Raw genomic sequence first — 10,000 nt, forward strand, 5'->3', positions numbered from 1 at the left:
CATTCATAAACAATTTTTTTGCGTTTAAAGAATATTATATTTGTTTCGAACGCAAATAAAGTAACAGCCAGGATCACTCTCTCAGCATTGAATCCTCTCACTCCCTAAAATTCACCATATTACTTCCACAACAATTATTTCATAGAAAAACTTAATAATTCTTTACTTAATAAATCATAACAGCTTACTTGAAGATAACAATATTCTAAGTTGCCGCCTGATTTGATTCGAAGAAGAAAAGCCTATGAAAGCCTGTATTTTCAGAACTGTTTTCCGTCTATCAAAAATATTTCATCAGTCTCTAGAATATTAGATTATATAATAGAACATCTCAGCACATCATCTTTGACTCATTAAAACATGTTGAGGGGACAGGATGGTCTACTTGTGTGATAAACTATCCCGTCCCCGTGTGTATGGTGAATGTATTGGATGTAGAAGGATTGAAAAGCGAATGGTCGCATAATGACGACGGAAACATGCCGGTATATATCAGCGAAAGAATACAATTTATTTACATAAATATACATGAAAAATATTAAGAAAGAGATACAAAGAATAAGGGTTCTTTAAGAATAAGAGTTCGTTACCTACGATTGATGATAGACCACCAACAGGAGCGACTCTTCGTTACATGTTGGCTGCGCGAGGGTCCAGCGCGAAAGAGGAAGAGAAAAGAAAGAAACAGGAAGTCACGTGGCTATATCACTCTCCGAGTTAAAGAGCGACAACCGAACTAGCATGGGATTTTCTATTCCCACAAACGCATTTAGTTTTTTAAACTAGATTGACATGAAAATAAAACCAACGGATATTTTTACAATTACAGCAATGTTGGACTTTTACTTACAAAAACAAACGCTTTTATATATCGCTTTAATGAAATAAAATAAAAGATCGAAAACTCTTTTTAAGTCTCGCTTTAAGTACTACGATATATGTGTTCGTTTTTATAATCTGTTACTTCAAACTACATTTTTGCTTAATTTTCGTTAGGTTTATACGCTGTGATTAACCTTTTAAATTTAATATTTTTTTCACATGTCAGTACGTCATTTCAGTTTGTTGAAATGTTCAAACACAGTCAAAAATTATACGGAAACTAATAGAACAATTCAAATAATCTCTTTTAGCCAACAAGATTCCGTATAAGCGATAAATATTTTGACAGGTACATATTACACACCAACATCACTCTTTCATCTCTACTACAATTGATCACGAAATATTTGTGGCATATATGCGAATAGTCAGTAAAATATCTGTGGCATATATGCGATTAAAAATTACAGACAATTACTAATATATGCGATAACTTGAAATATATTATTTAATAATCATCAATCTATTCTCGTTTATTGTATGCGAATAATCAGTAAAATATCAGCAAAACCCGAAGTACTAAAACAATTTCAACATTTTCATTTAACTTGCGTGTATCAATTTTTTATATAGAATATTTTTTACAAGAGACGTTATTCACGAGAAAGTTTTTTTTAAATCTATTACATATACAAAATGAGCACGTTTCAAGTAAATGATTCATATTCTCTCAATTTCGGCTTTGTGCCATTGGAAACTTGAAGTTAGTTTATCAATATTTAAATAAGCGTGATTGGTTGTTTTTTTTTGTTTTACGGCATGTCAAACCTTTTCAGGTTATTTAATGTCGACTCCAGCGACTAAAAAAGAAGTTAATTTTATAATAGAATATATTTATTTATTCTTTTTTCAAATTGGTTTCTATTTATTCCATAGTTAGGACCCAAGCAGGTACTACCACTCTGGCTCAAAGTGGACCTGGGAGCAATGGCAATTAAAGGGTGGTTCCACACTCCCTAAGCCCGCAAGCTTGGGGCCTCGCCATTGGATATAGTTTAAGGTCATATTCAGGAACTTAAATAAGCGTGGACTTACAGTTGTAAAATTTTTAGGTTTTCTCAGTTCTTTTTATAAGTATATTTGGGGTTACATATTTATTAATGATCTATTTGATTTTCATTTTTTTTTTTAAATATTATCAAAAAAAAATTATTATAAAGATTATACGTGAGCAATTTTAATAAATTCTTAATAATTAAATGAATTGAATATTTTATATTTTAATGTGCGAAATAATACAGGGTGTCCACAAAGTCTAGCTGCATAATCTACAGGGTGCCCACAAAGTCTGGCTACATAATCTACAGGATTCTCACAAAGTCTGGCTGTATAATCTACATAATATCCACAAAGTCTGGCTACATAATCTACAGGGTTCTCACAAAGTCTGGCTACATATCTACAGGGTGCTCACAAAGTCTGGCTGTATAATCTACATGGTGTCCACAAAGTCTGGCTACATAATCTACAGGGTTCTCACAAAGTTTGGCTACATATCTACAGGGTTCTCACAATCTGGCTACATATCTACAGGGTTCTCACAAAGTCTGGCTGTATAATCTACATGGTGTCCACAAAGTTTGGCTACATATCTACAGGGTTCTCACAAAGTCTGGCTACATATCTACAGGGTTCTCACAAAGTCTGGCTGTATAATCTACATGGTGTCCACAAAGTTTGGCTACATATCTACAGCGTTCTCACAAAGTTTGGCTACATATCTACAGGGTTCTCACAAAGTCTGGCTACATAATCTACAGGGTTCTCACAAAGTCTGGCTACATAATCTACAGGGTTCTCACAAAGTCTGGCTGTATAATCTACATGGTGTCCACAAAGTCTGACTACATATCTACATGGTTCTCACAAAGTCTGGCTACATGATCTACCGGGTGTCCACAAAGTCTGGCTACATATCTACAGGGTTCTCACAAAGTCTGACTGTATAATCTACATGGTGTCCACAAAGTCTGGCTACATAATCTACAGGGTTCTCACAAAGTCTGCCTACATATCTACAGGGTGCTCACAAAGTCTGGCTGTATAATCTACATGGTGTCCACAAAGTCTGGCTACATATCTGCAGGGTTCTCACAAAGTCTGGCTACATAATCTACAGGGTTCTCACAAAGTCTGGCTACATATCTACAGGGTTCTCACAAAGTCTGGCTGTATAATCTACATGGTGTCCACAAAGTTTGGCTACATATCTACAGGGTTCTCACAAAGTCTGGCTACATATCTACATGGTTCTCACAAAGTCTGGCTGTATAATCTACATGGTGTCCACAAAGTCTGGCTACAAATCTACAGGGTTCTCACAAAGTCTGGCTGTATAATCTACATGGTGTCCACAAAGTTTGGCTACATATCTACAGGGTTCTCACAAAGTTTGGCTACATATCTACAGGGTTCTCACAAAATCTGGCTACATAATCTACAGGGTTCTCACAAAGTCTGGCTACATAATCTACAGGGTTCTCACAAAGTCTGGCTGTATAATCTACAGGGTGTCCACAAAGTCTGGCTACATATGTACATGGTTCTCACAAAGTCTGGCTACATAATCTACAGGGTGTCCACAAAGTTTGGCTACATATCTACAGGGTTCTCACAAAGTCTGGCTGTATAATCTACATGGTGTCCACAAATCTGGCTACATAATCTACAGGGTTCTCACAAAGTCTGCCTACATATCTACAGGGTGCTCACAAAGTCTGGCTGTATAATCTACAGGGTGTCCACAAAGTCTGGCTACATATCTACAGGGTTCTCACAAAGTCTGGCTACATAATCTACAGGGTTCTCACAAAGTCTGGCTACATATCTACAGGGTTCTCACAAAGTCTGGCTGTATAATCTACAGGGTGTCCACAAAGTCTGGCTACATATCTACATGGTTCTCACAAGGTCTGGCTACATAATCTACATGGTGTCCACAAAGTCTGGCTACATATCTACATGGTTCTCACAAAGTCTGGCTGTATAATCTACATGGTGTCCACAAAGTCTGGCTACATAATCTACAGGGTTCTCACAAAGTCTGCCTACATTTCTACAGGGTGCTCACAAAGTCTTGCTGTATAATCTACAGGGTGTCCACAAATTCTGGCTACATATCTACAGGGTTCTCACAAAGTCTGGCTACATAATCTACAGGGTTCTCACAAAGTTTGGCTACATATCTACAGGGTTCTCACAAAGTCTGGCTGTATAATCTACATGGTGTCCACAAAGTCTGGCTACATATCTACATGGTTCTCACAAAGTCGGGCTACATAATCTACAGGGTGTCCACAAAGTCTGGCTACATATCTACAGGGTTCTCACAAAGTCTGGCTGTATAATCTACATGGTGTCCACAAACTCTGGCTACATATCTACAGGGTTCTCACAAAGTCTGGCTACATAATCTACAGGGTGTCCACAAAGTCTGGCTACATATCTACATGGTTCTCACAAAGTCTGGCTGTATAATCTACAGGGTGTCCACAAAGTCTGGCTACATATCTACAGGGTGCTCACAAAGTCTTGCTGTATAATTTACATGGTGTCCACAAAGTTTGGCTACATAATCTACAGGGTTCTCACAAACTGTTGTTACATAAACTACCGGGTTCTCATAAAGTTTGGCTGCATTATGTAGTCATACTTTGTGGACACTCTGTATTTCTATGATAGGATTAATAAATAAACAGAACCGATTACTATATTATCTTTCAGTCAATATTTATAAGCGGATAGTTTCTAAATCTTAGGGCTGATAAATTAAGATGGACACATTTTCTAAAATATCGTCCAAATACTATTTGTCTGTAGTAATAGAAATACAAACTTTTGCCTTTGTAATATGTTAGCTTTTCTAGACTTGTTGAGAGGAAGTATGCAAACCCTAACCCAACTCACACCAAAACAATCACTTGTGGTGGAAAATAGCTGAGTTAAGTGCAATCGATCAGAGTAAACATAATTTACACAATCCCAACTATACTTTTTTTTACTCTAACCTTACACTTAACGAACCTTATTTATGGAAACACTCGTTTATCTGAAACTACTATCAATAATTTCCCCACTCTTTATCTGTGCCCAAACCTAATCGTAGATTCCATGAACAAAGCTTCTTTCGTAGAAGTGCACGCCTTTTGAACTCTCTTCCGATTGCCTGCTTTCCAGCTGACTTAAATTTAAAATTCAAGTCTAACATAAACAAATTCTTGATGAGCCGTTCCCTTAAGTAATCCAATTTACCAAAGTTTTACTACTAACAATGACTACTATATTGTCATATTGACTATTGTACACTCATAGCCCGTATCCTCGAGTTGCCTTTAAGCCTTGATTAGTGGTGACATGTATATAACAAAAATATAGCTTGCAGAGAAGACAGCTGATTTTGCTTCTTCGGCATCATTCGGAAAATTTCGCTACTTTAAATTCTTGAAACGAAAAATCATAATATCTAATCTATATCTTTTATTTTATTGCTTGAAATTCAAGTGTCTATCTGCAAAGTGAAAAATCAATTCCAGCGCACGTAAATAAAATTTTAATGATGACTTTGTTGTAAACTCAAGACGAAAACCCTCGTATTTATTCATATAAATCGATAACCATCGACGTTTATTTAAATAAATGGTAATTAGCATATTCAGAATTTTAATACAAATGAATTCATCGTTTCATAAAAGCTTAAAGAATGAAACCAACGTATACAAAATATGACTCACGTACGATGGTCTGTAGGGGTTTCTTTTTATCTTAAAACTTGTAACTTGAATTTCAAACAATAAAAAAGGAAAAAAAAAACAATATAGTGTCCATAATATGAAAGAGGGGATGATATTAAAGAGAGAGAGAGAGAGAGAGAGAGAGAGAGAGAGAGAGAGAGAGAGAGAGATGGAGAAAGAGAGATGGAAAAAGAGAGGGAGAGAGAGCGTAAAAGCAAGCAAACACTCAGAAACCCTATCCCTTTCTTAAATTGGCGCCCTTTTTCTCCAAGTTCATGTCTGCACTTAAGTGCTAATGGCTGAAGTAGCGTATTTAGTCAAGCATCAAATCTAATATAGTCCACTCCGCGTACAAAATGTACGGTCACGTTCGTGTGTGTCACAGAAATTAAATATATGCAAGCGCATATAAAACTGTTGAACAGAATTCGTGCATGATGCTCAAATCAATGCTTGGCTGTGATTGGTTGGAACACATTCTTGAAATAGAATCAATTCTTTGTCTAATACTAGCTGATTAACGCCACTGTTTAGGGTTCATAATGATGAGAAATATTTTACCAAATTCATTCCTTTGCAGAAGTGAATTTATATAAAAATGCGTTCAATCAAATCGATACAAGTAAAATAAATGTGATTACATAACAGAAGTCATAAGTTTGGAACTTTTTAATTTTGTTCAAGGATTATTAGAACACAGTTCTTTAAGTTTCTTTCCTTTACTCCCCGGTGGGTAAATTATTGATAAAACTGTCTAATATTGTAATTATTCTTTTATATATTAACTTGTGTCTATAGTGTTTCAGACGAACTGCATTAATATAACTTTCAAACACAAATTATATATATATATATATATATATATATATGTATATGTATATATATATATATATATATAAAATGCAATAATGACTTATATATTATTACGACAGGTCACATTGGGCACGACTGAGTTCCTCTTTTTTATTTTGTTGGATAACTTTACAATTCGACGAGCGATCTTTTTTTTATTTCGGCTGGCATATTGTATATTATGGCGCTCAGTAGTTGTTGTCCGGCCATAATATTTTCATATAAAATAAATAACTCACCCCTACCAATCCTGCACCCACGTTATAACCAAAAATAATAGAACAAATAACTAACTATAAATACACTAAGCCTCAATAAAGAAAATGACAACATCAACAATCGCTTCTTACGAAAGTAAAAGCAATATGTTCGTTTAAGAAACGAGAAAATTTTACTTGCATTAAATACGATGATAAATGTTTCATGAATCAGTTGCGTCGATATAATGTCAATGGATACTGGTAATGCTCCAGAAAACCTCCAAGAACCAAAAGTTTGCTATCTCTGCTACTGAATCGGCGAAATTAGGAAAAACAGAAGACGCAAGAATTTTGCCATATTTTTTTTTTTTTTTATAGAATTACAAGATTAGACACTTTAATAAATAAACAAATAAAATCTAATTAAATAAATACATTCAATTATTAAAATAAAATAAATATATTCATATATATGTGTGCGTATGTCCATGTTTGCATGTACATGCATGTAGGTGTGTGTATATGTATATATATTAATATGAAAAAAAAAATTAATATATATATATATGTATATATATGCACACGCATATAGGTATGTGTGCATGCGTATACATATTGGCATATACACTTTATTATGGTAACCAATCTAAGCACACGTAGAGTCTCCTTCCTTAGATCATTCCAACTACTCAACACTATTACAGCAGTCATAAATACACACAGCATAATACGCAGAAATTAATCATTTATACACATCAAAGAAAGCTTTGAACTAACTAACAATACTTAATATCAATAACAACTTTTATTTTGGAAATTGATTTGATAGCTAGACTGCGACATTGTCTCCCGGAAATAAATAAATAATAAATTAAAGAGACAAGGAAAACCTCACCGAACAGTTGCTTAAGTTTATTTTTCCTTTACTTCCCTGAAGAAATAACTCTTACTTTCGAAAATTAAGGACATCAACGCCTGCCATCTTTCATGACACAGTATGTTGGCAAATAAACCTAATATAATTGAAAATTATTAAAAATTTCTTCTGCCATTATTCTTTTATGTAGTAACACGTGTCTACAGTGTTTTCCACGAACCGCATGTATATAGCCTTCACACACAACTTATTATATATATATATATATATATATATATATATATATAACTACTTCATTTATTCGCATAAATTTAATATACGAAAGTATAGATTTATGCGTAAACTTTAAGTATTTGCTTCAAAAGTGCTCAATACGTAGGTAGAGCTAGTTAGTAATTTTATAAAATATATATGGTGATTAAGCTACACTGAATATTCTGCGTTTCATCCAACTATAGGATTCGTCAGGCTTATGCGCGAATTCTGTCGTTGCTTCTTGTTTTTATATATGTTGAGGATTACTAGTCGGCCAATCAGCTTTCTAGTAACAATAACAATAGGAAAAAAAAAACAAATAAATAAATTAAATAAACATGAATATACATAAACGATCACATACATATATATATATGTATATATATATATATATGTATATATGTATATGTATGTGCATTGTTGTGTGCACATAGGTATATTTATATGTATAAAAAAAAAAGGAGAACGATCACCTAAAACCACTAACCTAGTTCTAAAACAGATCTTTTGTTTGATAAAATGCATGCCCATTGGCTGGTAGGAAGGAGCGCGGTGGATACTAGAAAGCTGATTGGCCGACTAGAAATCCTCAACATATATAAAAACAAGAAGCAACGACAGAATTCGCGCATAAGCCTGACGAATCCTATAGTTGGATGAAACGCAGAATATTCAGTGTAGCTTAATCGCCATATATATTTTATAAAATTACTATATATATATATATATATTAGGGTCGGTCGATTTTTCACTTTTCTCAGAATATTAAAAAATGGCACTTACCGAGAATTGTGTCTGGACTTTTTAAGTGCACATGCAAAAATTAGATAAAATGCTTGAGTGTTTTTTTTGGGGGGAGGCGTTCTGTATCAAAGTTGTAGACCAAAATATACTGAAAATTCTTCGTTTTTACAAGGTTTGTCTTGAATATTCGTGTGAATACAAAAAAATCAGTATTTCAAATTAGGTGATTCTTTTTATTTTATAAAAATAATCTTAATAAAACAAATCATAAATAATCTTCAAATTGAAAATCTGCAATCCCCTTTTTTACTTTGAGGGCCACCACTTATCAAGGATCTGTGGCAACTCTAGGATAAGGGTTAACTATTAAGTAGATGTTCTGCATTCTGTCAAGACAGGAAAGGGTGTTCTTTGGAGCTGCAATCCAGATATGGCAGCAGTACCCCCTCTTAGAACATACTTGTTTTTCGTACCAGTTGAGGATCGCAGCAGAGGTAAGATACTCCCTAGAGTAGTTAGGGATCTGATGTAGGTATTTCATTCAGATTCAGGGTAAAATAAGTTCCAGAAGTTTGTCAAAACAGAGTGCCCCTTCAAGGCAAGTGATGTTCATTTCAATTGGGGTAAACTGGGGATATAAGCGTTAGTGGTGGACAGATATCAGTTTGGTTTTGGATGTATCAAAGCTGACCATCCATTCCTTACCCTATTGCAGCACACGTTTAAGGTCAGAGGAGAGAGAATCAGAAAACTTCTGATCGTTGTCGGCTTTTGTAGTGTTGCCATAGATGGTAGTGTTGTCTGCATAGATGTCGACAAATGATCGAAGAATATGGTTTTTGAGGTCCTTGATAAAGGTAAGGAAGACAGTTGGGCCCAATATGGATCTTTGGGTCATGCCAGCATTAATACTGTGACCTATTTCTGCCCATTAACGACCACTTTAATAGACCTTTAAGAGTGAAGGGATTTTATGCTTGAAAGGACATTTCCAGCTATTCCATAGCTAGAGATTTTATGAAGTAAACTATTGCGCAAGACCCTGTCAAATGCCTTAGATATACTAAGAGCTACCGCTCTAAAAATGAAACCTTCGTCAATAAATTCACTGATTCTGTGTGATACCACAATTAACACATCAGCTGTTGATCTCTCAGAGTGGACACCATATTGCATGTCACTGAAAAGGTTATTGTGTGTTGAGATGATTGACAAATTCTCCATTTATCATAGAGTTGCATTAGCAAACTGTCTTTCAATGTTATGAATTAAGCAGTAATAATTCAATATTTTAAAATTGATTTTATTCTGTTATAAATGAAAATATAACAAACAAACAAATAAGGAAAAGACAAAACATTATTTTGATAGATCTTGCTTTGTTGTTAATTTGGAAATAGTAAAATTTGAAAGGTAAGGATAAGTATTTACTAAATAGTAACTATACTGAATAATTTATC

The sequence above is a fragment of the Euprymna scolopes genome, chromosome 16, assembly GCF_053919585.1.
Source record: "Euprymna scolopes isolate OS-2025 chromosome 16, ASM5391958v1, whole genome shotgun sequence".
NCBI classification, from domain to species: domain Eukaryota; kingdom Metazoa; phylum Mollusca; class Cephalopoda; order Sepiida; family Sepiolidae; genus Euprymna; species Euprymna scolopes.